The sequence below is a fragment of the Scatophagus argus genome, chromosome 1, assembly GCF_020382885.2.
Source record: "Scatophagus argus isolate fScaArg1 chromosome 1, fScaArg1.pri, whole genome shotgun sequence".
Taxonomy (NCBI): domain Eukaryota; kingdom Metazoa; phylum Chordata; class Actinopteri; family Scatophagidae; genus Scatophagus; species Scatophagus argus.
Genome location: NC_058493.1, coordinates 5,664,212 through 5,677,622, shown reverse-complemented (window position 1 = coordinate 5,677,622; position 13,411 = coordinate 5,664,212). Strand labels below are relative to the sequence as shown.

The 13,411-nt window shown below is 46.2% G+C and overlaps 1 long non-coding RNA gene across 1 annotated transcript; it reads right to left on the bottom strand.

Moving 5' to 3' along the window:
- Positions 1–285: 285 nt before the first annotated feature.
- Positions 286–5,748, bottom strand: LOC124065542. The gene is made up of 3 exons (XR_006844445.1): positions 5,686–5,748; positions 2,397–2,477; positions 286–1,797 (listed from the first exon to the last, which is right to left on the bottom strand). It is a non-coding gene; the product is annotated as an uncharacterized LOC124065542 (long non-coding RNA).
- Positions 5,749–13,411: the final 7,663 nt, after the last annotated feature.

The following is a 13,411-nucleotide window of genomic DNA, read 5'->3' as shown; positions in this document are numbered from 1 at the left end:
CTGCACACCTAAATGGAGTGAAGCCTAATTAATTAGGTGTTGCTAAATATGTGTGGAGGTTTATTGTATTGTGTTCTGCTCTTAATTAGTTTCTGATTAAATAAATTGATAAGAATATAGGGATTTGTTTTAATGTGAACTCTACATTATCTTGTCTTGTAGGTGAAAAACATTGTTGCCCTGTCCTCTGTGGGTCACCTGAATGCTGTAAATCTTGAACATTTTCATCAGAAAATGAAAAGGACTTTAAATGTATGACATTCAGTCCATCAGATCAAAGGGATGATGATTAGTAAGTCATCAGCGGAGCACATGAAATGACATTAGCTTTAATAGCAGTAGATACAGTACAAAGGTAAGACATTTGATCTTTATCGTGTTTTGTAAATATAGATTCTCAATTTTGAATTTGATGCATGTATCACCTTCCAAAAAAGTTGGAACTGGTTCATGTTTACCGCTGTGTACTTACCAGGCAGGTTGGACTGCAGCAGGCCAGTTCAGTACCCACACTGTTTCCCTGCTGCAGCACGTGCAGCATGTGACTGGGCTTTGCCACTGACGTCCTGACGGAGGCTGTCTGGATGGCAGCATATGTTTCTGCGTGCACCTTTCAGCACACCTTCACAGACGTGCAAGTTACCCTAACTTGTACTGTAGATGACAAAATGTGCTTACTGACAACGGTTTGCCAAAGTGTTTAGCTTTGCCCCAGATGTGCAGAAATTCCTCTAATCGACTAATCACATTTTGTTTACATTTTCCACAGCTTTTCATTTTTTTGGAGTTGTACTATGATTAACTTTTTCTTTTCAATATGAGTGTACGCTAAACACTAAACTAGAATTGGTCACATGACCATGGAAGCAGAAATGATTAAAAGTGAGATTTATTGCTATTTTTTGTATACAATGTAGTGCATATGGTATTCCCATCATGAGACCTCATATACTCCCCTGATTTCCCTGTTCCTCTGCCAGATTGTCTTTATCGCTCCTCGTGTGTTTGTTGCTTTCTAGCATTTATCTAATTGTTTGTTCCTGTAGGTTTTGAATAAATTTTTGCTTAACTGCCTGGATTTGTTTTGTTTGGATTAACCTGTGTATGCTTGTGTCTGTCTCTACACTACAGTCTCTGGGTTGTCCAAGCTCATTAAAGGCATGTCAAGTAAACATCTGAACATGTTTAAGCTGCTTATGTTGATTAACCCAGCAGGCCCGTGTAGTTATACCTGTAAAACCACTTCAAACTTTATCCCTATATTCACATAACTCTGCAGAGTGAACAACCGGGCCACATTATCCATTTACAGCATATCTTACAATATTTTCTTACTGAAAATAACTTTTTGACATGTTCTATATGTTTTAGAGGGTTTTCGCCCTGGCAAAAAGAAAATCTTTAGTGAAAGGGCTGAATATTTCCATATTTCCATTTATGTTCAACAAACAGCCAAATTCAAAAGTTGAATTATCATAGCTATGCTCAGCCATCAGCATCATCATTCCCCAAGCTTTAATGTTGGCCCTCAGAAACCCATTCATTAAATAATATAGAGGTTCTTGTCTGTTAAAAAGTGCAGTGAACTGAGGGTGCTTTGCCTTTCCGCTCATTTCTCTTCTCCTCACAGTGAAACACAAAGCCAATTGTAAGTGAACTGCTTCCAGGCTGCTTTTCTAAAGGCAGAGGGGGCACTGCGGTGAACAACGGGCACCGGCGTTCAACACCCGGCCCAACAGGAAGTGCTGTGGTGTTGCTATGCAGCTCTGCTCCCCATCCACAAAAACTCTGGGTTCCCTGTTAACAAATAATGTGTGGTGTGGGCAGTATGGCAAACCATTTAAGCAGGCACTCCAGAAGCTCTACAGTAATAATAGATCAAGGGCGGGACAAAATGAGAATGAGAGAGAGTGATAGTTTGTCCTTGGCTTCAAAGTGGTGTTAGGTTCATGGCCTCTTCTCCTTCCTTTCTGTCTTGGTTCTTCTTTCCTCATGCCTCCCTTTTCGTTTCCCTCCACCATTCCTCAATCTCTACCTGTCTCTGTCCCTCCTTTCCTTTCTACAGCCTTTCATCCCTCGACTGTGCTGTCCTTGCTTCGTCCTTGTCTGTAGTTTCCTCCCATGTTCTTTCCCTTCCTTCCAACCACCTGTCTCCCTTTCCATTACTGTTTTTGTTGTTTCCTCTTTCTCACACTTTCTGCTTCTCATAAACGATACCTTCCAGTCAGTATGTTTGTTTACATATCAATCAGCTGCCCGTAGATATCAGCAGTATTAGTTGAATGTGACGCCATGAAAAGTTAAGGGATTACAAGTGATTACAATTTACTGCGCAGGAACATTTGTACCAAATGGCAATCCATCCAACAGTCTCACTCAAAACATTCAATTCTTACCTGATGGTGGTGCTGCAGGAAAAGTCAGAGGATCTCCACTAGGACCATGAATGTCTGTACCAAATCTTGTGTCAGCTCATCCTGTAGATTTAAATATTTCATAGTAATTAGTGCCAAAGTAAATAGGACTCATCCTTTGTGGACAGTGAATGTTTGTATTGTCCATCGTTGAGATATTTCAGTCTGAGCCTTACAGAAAAGGTCTACTGTAAAAGCCTTTTCGTGATATTTTGACAGTGTGGGTCATTTGTTTCAATATAACATAAAGTCAAGTATGAAATTCCATAATTCTGTAGCAAAGCCACATGTGACCCAGAGGTACATGCTGGACAAGATTCACCAAATGTGTTCCTCAAATTTAGACAAAAGACTTTTTTAGCTGCATTAAGATGAGCCTTTTAAAAAAACGTATAGTCCTTATTAGCCCATTGTGAGCTGTGTACAAATGCCGTTGTTGTAGAATTCAGCCTCGTGACTGAGATCAGTTGCATGCATGGGTTTTCATCAGATGATGGCAAATGCATCCAAGTCAATAGACAGCTCTCTCTTTCTTAGGCCGGTGGAAGCTTCTTATCAACGTACAGTTCCTTTGGTCCATCCTTTACTACATCCTCCATCCCTGTCTCTTCTTTTTCCACTTTTTCTCCCATTATTCTCCACTTATTTCTTCTTCTTTCTGTTCCCCCTGTCCTCTAGCTCCTCCTCCATTCTCCTCCCCCTATACTCTTCTCTCCCCCTATACTCCTCCTCCTGCCGTTGTGCTGGGATGCTGTGATGTATTTGTTTACAGCACAACTCCTCCTCTTATGCCATCACAGTATTTTGGCTGTTCCCCCCCTCCATCTCCTCCTCTTCCTCATTTCCTCCTGCCATCACACTAAAGCCAGTGTTTCAGCCTGCCTTCCTGTCGCCAACAAAGTATCTCCTCTCTTTGTTGGGGCCTCCTTTAGGAGAGGGAGGCCGCCCCCCAAGTTAATTGTGCATTCATTAGCATTCGCCTGCCCCAACTTCATGACTTAACTTCTTAAATTGTAGATGAAGTGGTGCGATGTGAACGTATTTTGTTTGTTATTTTTTTGTGTTTGAGGGTGTAGACATACTGCTAAATGTAAAAGAAACCTTATGAATAGTGTTGAAAAAAACCTGAAGAAATAAACTCAAAGAAGTTCACGAAAGTAGTCTGCACATTCATACTTTAAATATGCCCGGCACAAAGACAATCCTCCAATGAGTAGCTATGCCTTGCTCAGGACAGACGTGATGAATATGTTAAGTCAGCATGCTAACAATGAAAATACTAACATGCTAATGGTAAGCAGGGATAATTTTTAAAACGTTCATCATCTGTGCTTAGCAAGCCAACATTTGCTAACTAGCATCTAACACAAAGTACAGCAGAAAGTGTTCGGCATGTTGGTATTTGGGTAAGTTAAAATTTTGACTTGAGCATTAACGGATTGTGATAGCTTATCTGGTGATGGATGTATGAGTTCATCCAATTGCTGTGGAGACATTTCACCCAAAATCACAAATGTGAACCTGGTGTTGCTAAAAGAAAAGTCATGAGAGCATCAAAGTCACTAGGTCTGGGAACCATGAATATCTGGACCAAATTCTGTCAGTTCATTTAATCAGTTAGGTAGATGTTGAGATGTTTCACCAGCACGTCGAAGGTAGGTGCTGGTGGAGCCACATGAAAAGTCAAAGGACTACCAAAGTCACTAGGCTTCAGCCTTTCAGGAACATTGATGTCTATACAATTTCATGTCAATACATCCTGTAGTTGTTGAGATATTTCGATCTGGACTGAGACCCTCCTCTCTGCCTGTGCAGAGTCTGACACTATAAGGCTGATTTAACATCCACTGCTGAAGGGGAAATATGATCTGTTCTCAGTGAAAATCTGATTTTCAGAGGTAGGGGTTATGAGCATGATTTGTGACATCACAAGTAGTTTGGAGGTCAATCCTGGTCCAATATTCAGCATACACAAGTGTGTATATGGAAATTTCTCTTACATATTTTGCTATTCACAGTAGAATATGACAATATACCCAGTGCTTTGAAGCTGAGGACTGTTTAGACACATAAACAGAGTAATCTGCTGTCTATCATCTACATAACTGTTTATCTTGGACCAGACCTCTATCATCTATATATTGTCTTTACAGCTGATAACCATCTATCATCTGATTTTCCACCACCTCTTTAATCTCTGCGTCTTTCTCTGGTTTGTTGTCATCTACACAGCTGCGGGGAGGGAGAAGCAAGGTAGGAGGAAGAGTAGAAGGATGGAAAACTCACACATGCTCTCTCCAGGGAGCTCAGAAGCATCTTGTTGCTATTGCACTTATGAGTGTTTTCACTGCAACACATATTGCAACAGCCAGTTTACTGAAAGATCATTTGAAGAAGAAACCTGTATATGTACAGATAAACCCCAAGCAGTTTGCTTGTAGGTAAGAAAAGCCCCAGGTAATAAGAATCTTTCCTGTAGGAACTGTAAATAATTAAACAGCAGCTAAACCAAAGGGATTATCTCCAGAGTCAAACACCCAATGAGCTGCCAGTCATCTAGGTTCATTGTTATGGTCAGGTGTATATCTATCTATCTATCCATCTATCCATATATATATATATATATAATTTTTCATGCCACTAGCTGCCATGGGAAAAAAAAGAGTTCAAATCTTATACATAGGGGCTTTAAAATTTTCATTGTTCAGGGAATAACATGCTGAACATCCCACTGATCTTATGCAGCCCAATATGTTCCAAATCTGGTTTGCTTACCTTTGGTTACCATTGCTGGCTATAAAGTTAAAAGTTATCACCCCTCCCTGGTCACATTTCTTGTTCTAACTTTGAATATATCAATGATGGTATAATCATAAATGAGCATGGGTATCAATGATGGCCAAAATACATAGTGGAAGTGGATTTATAGTAGAAGAGGAAATAATTAATGATTCTAAGGAACCTTTCACACACACCCTGACACATAACACCTGTTTTGACTAATTGGTACAAGTGTCAAGTTTAAGAGCAGTGACTCTGAGGATAGCTCCCAGGACCTCAACAAACCTTGCAGAAAACCATTTATAAGTAGTTATAATAAAACCCTACTTTAATATGAACATGTGGAGTAGGTTTGACATAAGTGATTTTCCTGTTGGGAGTGGTATCGCAGTTGAGGACATGTATGTGTCCAAAGCGGTAGTTAACTTTGCATGTGCTTTATGAACAATGTGATGAGAATTATCAGTTAAAGACGTGCGGAATTACTTACCAGTTCATTTCTTTTGATTATCAGCAGTATCACAGTTCTGTCGCTCTGCCCCACCTCGGTCACCCGTGTGTTAGGCTTTGTTTATCAACCCGCTATATAGTCCACCAAATTACACATGTTGTCTGGCTTCAACTCTTCTGCTATCCTGATCATTATCTCATCTTGCTAAAAGTTTGATTTTCTCTTTTGATCCATGGCTGTTCTTGACTAAACTGTCTAAGTGGAAATTGCAACACATGTGCTGTCAGTTTAAGTTGATATGAGGATTATAGAAAACAATTGTGGATATTACAGATGGATTATTTGAATCTGCCTATGAAAGTTTGAAATGATCTTAAGACAAAGTTCCACTATACATCTAAGTCTAGACAGGGAATGGAAAATTCATTAACACTACCTTACAAACTGGAAGGAGTATTGGACTCCAGATGAGGATCCACTATTTACTTAACTATCTGTCTTCATGACCAAATATATAAGTATTATAAGACTTATTTTGAACCTGCAGTTATTTCAAAAGCCTGAACAACTAATATCCCTTTTTCAGGACACAGTTGTCACAGCAGGAGAAACACAGGTGAGACCAATGACATTAACCATGGCTCTGTTCCATTTAAATGTCTCAGTAAGCCTTTCCAGTGAGCACTCATAGAAATCACCTGGCTACTCAGACTAGCATACCTAAATGTAATGCAGCCATTGTTAGTGCAATTGTGAAGTAAACCTTTCTACTACAGCATGTAATCACACGTAAAAGCACAGCTGTTACTGATAACATTAATGATGATTTCTGTTGTCATTAAGTCAGCACGGACAACAGTTGTAATATCTGTGTTTTCATATCTGTCCGGTTCAGAAATACCTTGAGCCAACAGAATGCTTAAGGTGTATGTGAGGGACCAGAGTGGTCTCCCCGAATAACGGGATCTCGGCAAGACCGGATTCAGGTGGAAGAGGTTGAAAACAGGAGGCAGCAAAGCGTCAGGTGCCAGGAAAAATCCTTTTAATCTCCCAGAACACAAGGTTTTCACAGGCAGACAAAATGCAGGAATAATGCAGGAACTGAACACCGATAACCAACTCTCACAACAGCACATACTAGTTCTCCCAAGGAACAACAAGTGCAAAATGAGGCTCCTTTAAATAGGGCTGCTTGTAGAGCCCAAATGGTCCAAACCATTATTGAGGGGATTACCAATAAACATAATGGTCCATACAATACTATAATCATAATAAATGGATACAAACAAATAAATAATGCACAAGTTAATTTACCCACACACCAAATATGTACACACCACACAATAATTTTATACAAACACCACATAGCCAATACCATAGAAAAATAAAAACCCCCTGAGTGCAATGGGCCGTGCCCCCTTGCCCTGGGCCCAATAAAGTCCGCCCCTGCAGCGGCGCGCGCTTCCGCAGAGGAGCAGTGGAGCTGGACCGGGAGTGCAGGTGACTGTGAGTGTATGAAAAACCAGAGTCTTTACAAACTGAAATGAAGAGGTGGACGAGTAGTGGGTACCTCACTACACGCCTGGATGCTAAACCGGGGAGAAAACTGATACGGGTGAGTTGTGGTTGTGGAAGGTGAGCGACGCAGCGGGCAGACTTTTCAGCGCCGAAGCGTCCATGGCGTACGCCACGCCAAACATGTCACCAAGCATTTAAATATACATAAACTGACGATAGAGTCCATTTCTCCGTGTGTGTGTGTGCGCGCACACACGCATCAGCGCGTATATGCGCTACAAAGTCCGAAACGTCTTTTTAATTTTAATTGTCCGACGCTGCCTCGCAGGCCACGTTATCAAAACGCGTCCCTCGTGGGAGACCGTGAGAAGGAGGGTGCTCACCTTCTCACATTTCCCTACCCCTCTGGAGTCTCGCCAACTGGGTGGCGAGACAAGAAGTCTGCCACGGTATTCTCCTTTCCCGCCCGGTACCGCACCGTAAAACGATACGGCTGCAATGCCAAGAACCAGCGGGTGACACGAGCATTGGAGTCCTTCATGCGGCCCAACCACTGCAAGGCGCGATGGTCAGTCTCCAAAGAAAAGTCTCTACCTAGGAGGTAATATTTTAAAGTGTCCAGAGCCCACTTCACTGCCAAACACTCAAGCTCAACCGTTGCATACCTGGTCTCTCGAGGAAACAGTTTGCGACTGATGTAGGCCACAGGCTTCTTGTTGTCACCCTCTCCTTGGAGCAGCACTGCCCCAAGACCAACACCGGAGGCATCAGTCTGGACAGTGAAGTGTTGTCCAAAATCAGGACTCTGGAGCACTGGGTCTTTGCAGAGCGCCTCTTTCAGGTCAAGGAACACCTGCTCTTGCTTCTTCCCCCACTGGACCTTGGAGGATCCCGACTTCCGGGTCAAGTCTGACAATGGTGCCGCTCGCCGTGCAAAGTCCGGCACAAACCGGCGGTACCACCCCACTAGGCCCAGGAACGACCGGACATCCTTCTTGGTCTGGGGCCGTGGGCAGTCCAGTACCGCCTGAACCTTCTCTCTCTGCGGCCGAATCACCCCTCGGCCCAGAACATGGCCAAGGTACCGCACCTCCTCCTTCGCCAGGGAACACTTCTGTGGGTGGATGGTCAAGCCCGCCTGCTGGATGCGCTGAAACACCTCACCTAGATGACAGAGGTGGTCCTCCCAGGTTGCGCTGTACACCACAATGTCATCGAGGTAAGCTGCGGCAAAAGAGTCGGTACCAGCCAACACAATGTCCATCAGTCTCTGAAAAGTGGCCGGTGCCCCCTGCAGACCAAAGGGCATTACCTGGAACTGAAACAGCCCCTGAGGGGTACGAAAGGCTGTGTAGGGCCTGGCCTCCTTAGTCAGGGGTACTTGCCAGTACCCTTTGCACAAGTCCAAGGTGGTGATAAATGATGCTTTACCCAGGCGCTCAATTAAGTCTTCCAGCCTCGGCATAGGGTAAGCATCAAAGTGGGACTGTGCGTTCACTTTTCTAAAGTCGATACAAAAGCGCATGGTGCCATCTTTCTTGGGCACCAGCACTATTGGGTTGCTCCACTCACTAGACGATTTCTCGATCACCCCCAAGGCCAGCATCTCCTCCACCTCCGCCTTGAGGCATGGCAGGAGACGCTCAGGTACCCGGTACATCCGTTGCCGCACCGGAGTTGAGTCTTTGAGGGGGATAGAATGCTCGACTACTGTCGTGAAGCCCGGTCTCTCCTGGAAGAGACCTGCAGGGATGACCGCTTCCATCCCTCTCTGCTGCTGAGGAGTCAGGTGCGACAGGTCTAGGGTGGTTGACTGCTGGCTGATGGGGAAGAACTGCTCAGGACTCTCCTCCCCCTCTGCCACTGCCAGCATACTGAGTTGCAACTCCGGTTGCCTCTCATGCCACTCCTTCAGGAGATTAATATGAAAAGTTTGTCGGGATTTTCTCTTCCCAGGAAGATCAATCTCGTAGGTGGCTGGACCCATCTTCCGCACCACCTTGTACGGCCCCTGCCACCTGGCAAGCAGCTTGTTTTCAGTGGTGGGCAGAAGAAGCAGAACCTTCTGCCCTGGTTGGAGACTCCTCTGCCTGGCTGCCTTGTCGTACCAGGACTTCTGGTGAGTCTGGGCCTGCCCCAGGTTCGCTCGTACCAGCTCTGCCATCTCCTCCATCTTGTCTCTCATCTTCAGTACATGAGCCAAGATGCTGTGAGTCTTGGGAGACCTGGGTCCCTCCCAGGCCTCTCTCAGGACGTCCAAGGGACCACGAACCTGTCGGCCATAAAGCAGCTCAAAGGGTGAAAAACCCGTGGAGGCCTGGGGGACCTCACGGTAGGCAAACAGTAAGAAGGGCAGCCAGCGGTCCCAGTCTTTCCCATTGGCTGCCACAAACTTCCTCAACATGCTCTTAAGCGTCTGGTTGTAACGCTCTACCAGGCCATCGGACTGAGGGTGGTATGGAGTGGTTCTAATGCCCTTAATACCCAGCAAACTATAAACCTGTTTCATTGTTTTTGATAGGAAAGCTGTGCCCTGGTCCGTAAGGACTTCCTGTGGGATGCCCACCCTGGAGAAGAGTTGCAACAATGCCTGTGCTATGGGGCGAGCTGTTACCTTGCGCAGAGGGAAGGCCTCTGGGTAACGCGTAGCATAGTCACAGACTACCAGAATGTACCGGTAGCCTGTCTGTGTTCTCTCCAGGGGACCTACAATGTCCATAGCAATACGGGTAAAAGGCACCTCGATGACAGGAAGTGGTTGAAGTGGATAAGGGCTAGTCTTCCTACGACTGGTCAGCTGGCATTCCGGACAGGTCTTACAATAATTTAAGACGTCACTGTAGAGCCCTGGCCAATAAAACCTGGCTGCAATTCTCTCATGGCTCTTGGTGTTGCTCAGATGACCTGCCCAAGGGATTTTGTGACCCAAAGCTAGCACCTGTTCCCTGAGCTGTTTGGGAACCACTAACTGCTCAGTCCTGCCTTCTCCTGGCTGGTGATATAATCGTCCGTCTCTCAAAACATATCTCTCCCCGGACAAAGCAGAAGGGACTTCTGTCTGGACATCATCAATGTGGGTGACCTTCTCGAAAGCTTTCTGCAGAGTGGGATCCTCTCTCTGCAGCTGCTCAAAATTATCTTCCACCTTCACCCACTCATCATCTGGCTGGTTAACTGGTAGCTCCTCAGATCTCTGCAATGTCCCCACTAACCTATCCTGTCTGCGCTGCCTGCGGGTCTTCCTGCATTTCACTCTGGCAGGAGGAGTGATGTCCTCCTCGGCAAATGGCAGCTCTGACAGGCTAGTGGACTCAGGCTCATCAGCAGGCTCTTCAGGACCCGGTGCCCTGCTCTGGGCCCTTGTCACTACCATGCTGATGGGTCGGCTTGTCTGCACTAGCTCAGGCAGGACAGGGAGGTCTTGGCCAATGACCACAGAATGGCTTAGTCTCTCAACCACCCCCACCGTCATTTGGTAAGTCTGGCCTCTGACCTCCAGGTAGATTTCAGCTACCGGGTACTCATGCTCATCCCCATTTACACAAGAGACTCTCAGTTTTCCCTCCGGCAAATAGTCTCTCTTTTCCACTACGCGGGGCTGCACTAATGTCTGAGTGCTTGCAGTGTCCAACAGGGCAATAGCCCTCTTCCCATTAACTACAACTGGTTCAGTCTGAAGCCTCCCCACCAACCCTGTGTCACCCTCTTCCCGTCTCGGGACACAGCAATGGCTGGAGTGCTTGGGCTTCCTGTTCGGACACTCGGGCTTAATGTGGCCCTCTTGATGGCAGTGATAGCACACCACCGTTGCAGTAGGTTTCTGTTCACGGGCATCTCTGGACCTAACTGTGGGCAACAAACTTCGAACAGGCTGTCTACTGGGCTCACTAGTCTTTGAACCACTCCCATGACCAAACCCCTCAGACCTACCTCGAGCTGCTGGTCTTGGTGGTGGCTCCATCCGGAAGGTCTTGTGGCCCCGCCGAGCTGCCATGAAGTTCTCCACCAGTTCTGCTGCCCTCTGACCATCCTGCGGGTTGTGCTCCTTCACCCAGACTCTGATGTCAGGGTTCAGGGTACGCAGGAACTGCTCCAAGACAAGGGTTTCCATCACCTCGTCAATCGTCTTCGTTGCCGGCCGAATCCACTTGTTGATGAGATCTTTGAGGCGGGTGTACAGCTCCCGAGGCGTTTCTCCCGGCCTGACGTCTGGTTCACGGAACCTCCTCCGGTACACCTCCTCGTTGATCTCATATTTGTTTAGGATGGCCTCCTTCACACGATCATAGTTCATAGCATGGTTTATGTCCATTGCCACATACGCACTACGTGCCTTGCCAGAGAGGTAGGGCACCAGGATCACCGCCCAGTCCTCTCTTGGCCAGCGGTAAGCCATAGCTAGCCGCTCAAATGTGGTCAGGTATTGTTCGATGTCATCCCCCTCCTCAAATCTGGGGATCGCCGCACTGGACCAGGCCCTTGGTGCAGGAGCTGGTCCTGCTGCTGCTGGAGATACTGGTGCTGCTGGAGCTACTGCTGGTACGTCACCCAGTGGGGAATGGAGACCCCCTGGCTGATGCATAGGTGGTGCTGGAGGTGGACGTCTACGGTCAGCATCAACATCTTCCCTGAGTTGATTCAGCTGGAGCTGGACACCCCTCCATCTCTGTTCCTGCTTCGATGCCTCCCTCTCCTGGGCTCGAAGGGTCCTGACCAGGAGCTGATGCAGGGTGGCTAGGTCACACTCACTGGGCTGGTCTCCGCCCGATGCCTGGGCCCCGACCTTACCGTCTGTCTGCACCTCTTCTTCCTCCTCTGTGTCCACTGGGGTCTGGATGGGGAAATCCATGCTCACCCCAGTTCGGCTGTCTTGCGCCCCACGGCCTCGCTTCCCTGCTCGACCTCTCATTCCAACTCTTTTTTCCAGCTTCTCCGATGGCCACAGATCCCACCGCTGCCACCAAATGTGAGGGACCAGAGTGGTCTCCCCGAATAACGGGATCTCGGCAAGACCGGATTCAGGTGGAAGAGGTTGAAAACAGGAGGCAGCAAAGCGTCAGGTGCCAGGAAAAATCCTTTTAATCTCCCAGAACACAAGGTTTTCACAGGCAGACAAAATGCAGGAATAATGCAGGAACTGAACACCGATAACCAACTCTCACAACAGCACATACTAGTTCTCCCAAGGAACAACAAGTGCAAAATGAGGCTCCTTTAAATAGGGCTGCTTGTAGAGCCCAAATGGTCCAAACCATTATTGAGGGGATTACCAATAAACATAATGGTCCATACAATACTATAATCATAATAAATGGATACAAACAAATAAATAATGCACAAGTTAATTTACCCACACACCAAATATGTACACACCACACAATAATTTTATACAAACACCACATAGCCAATACCATAGAAAAATAAAAACCCCCTGAGTGCAATGGGCCGTGCCCCCTTGCCCTGGGCCCAATAAAGTCCGCCCCTGCAGCGGCGCGCGCTTCCGCAGAGGAGCAGTGGAGCTGGACCGGGAGTGCAGGTGACTGTGAGTGTATGAAAAACCAGAGTCTTTACAAACTGAAATGAAGAGGTGGACGAGTAGTGGGTACCTCACTACACGCCTGGATGCTAAACCGGGGAGAAAACTGATACGGGTGAGTTGTGGTTGTGGAAGGTGAGCGACGCAGCGGGCAGACTTTTCAGCGCCGAAGCGTCCATGGCGTACGCCACGCCAAACATGTCACCAAGCATTTAAATATACATAAACTGACGATAGAGTCCATTTCTCCGTGTGTGTGTGTGCGCGCACACACGCATCAGCGCGTATATGCGCTACAAAGTCCGAAACGTCTTTTTAATTTTAATTGTCCGACGCTGCCTCGCAGGCCACGTTATCAAAACGCGTCCCTCGTGGGAGACCGTGAGAAGGAGGGTGCTCACCTTCTCACAGTGTAGAATGGTACAACAATCATGATAATCATTACTTTAATGTTTATCCACTTCAAATATGAGCTTAGTCTCAAATAACAGCAGCCTTGAGGGAAAACAGACTCACCTGTATCTCGTTAGGTCCAAAAGTACAAAAAAACATAAAAGAAAGCATTATCACACTCATTCATCAAAAATTCAAAAACGAAACAAAAAAACATCTTCACATTCATAGTTCAGGCATTCACATGACCCAACATATGCTTAAAGGAAAGTTAAAAAATGAGCACTTGTAAAAATATTGAAGTTTGTAATAGATAGA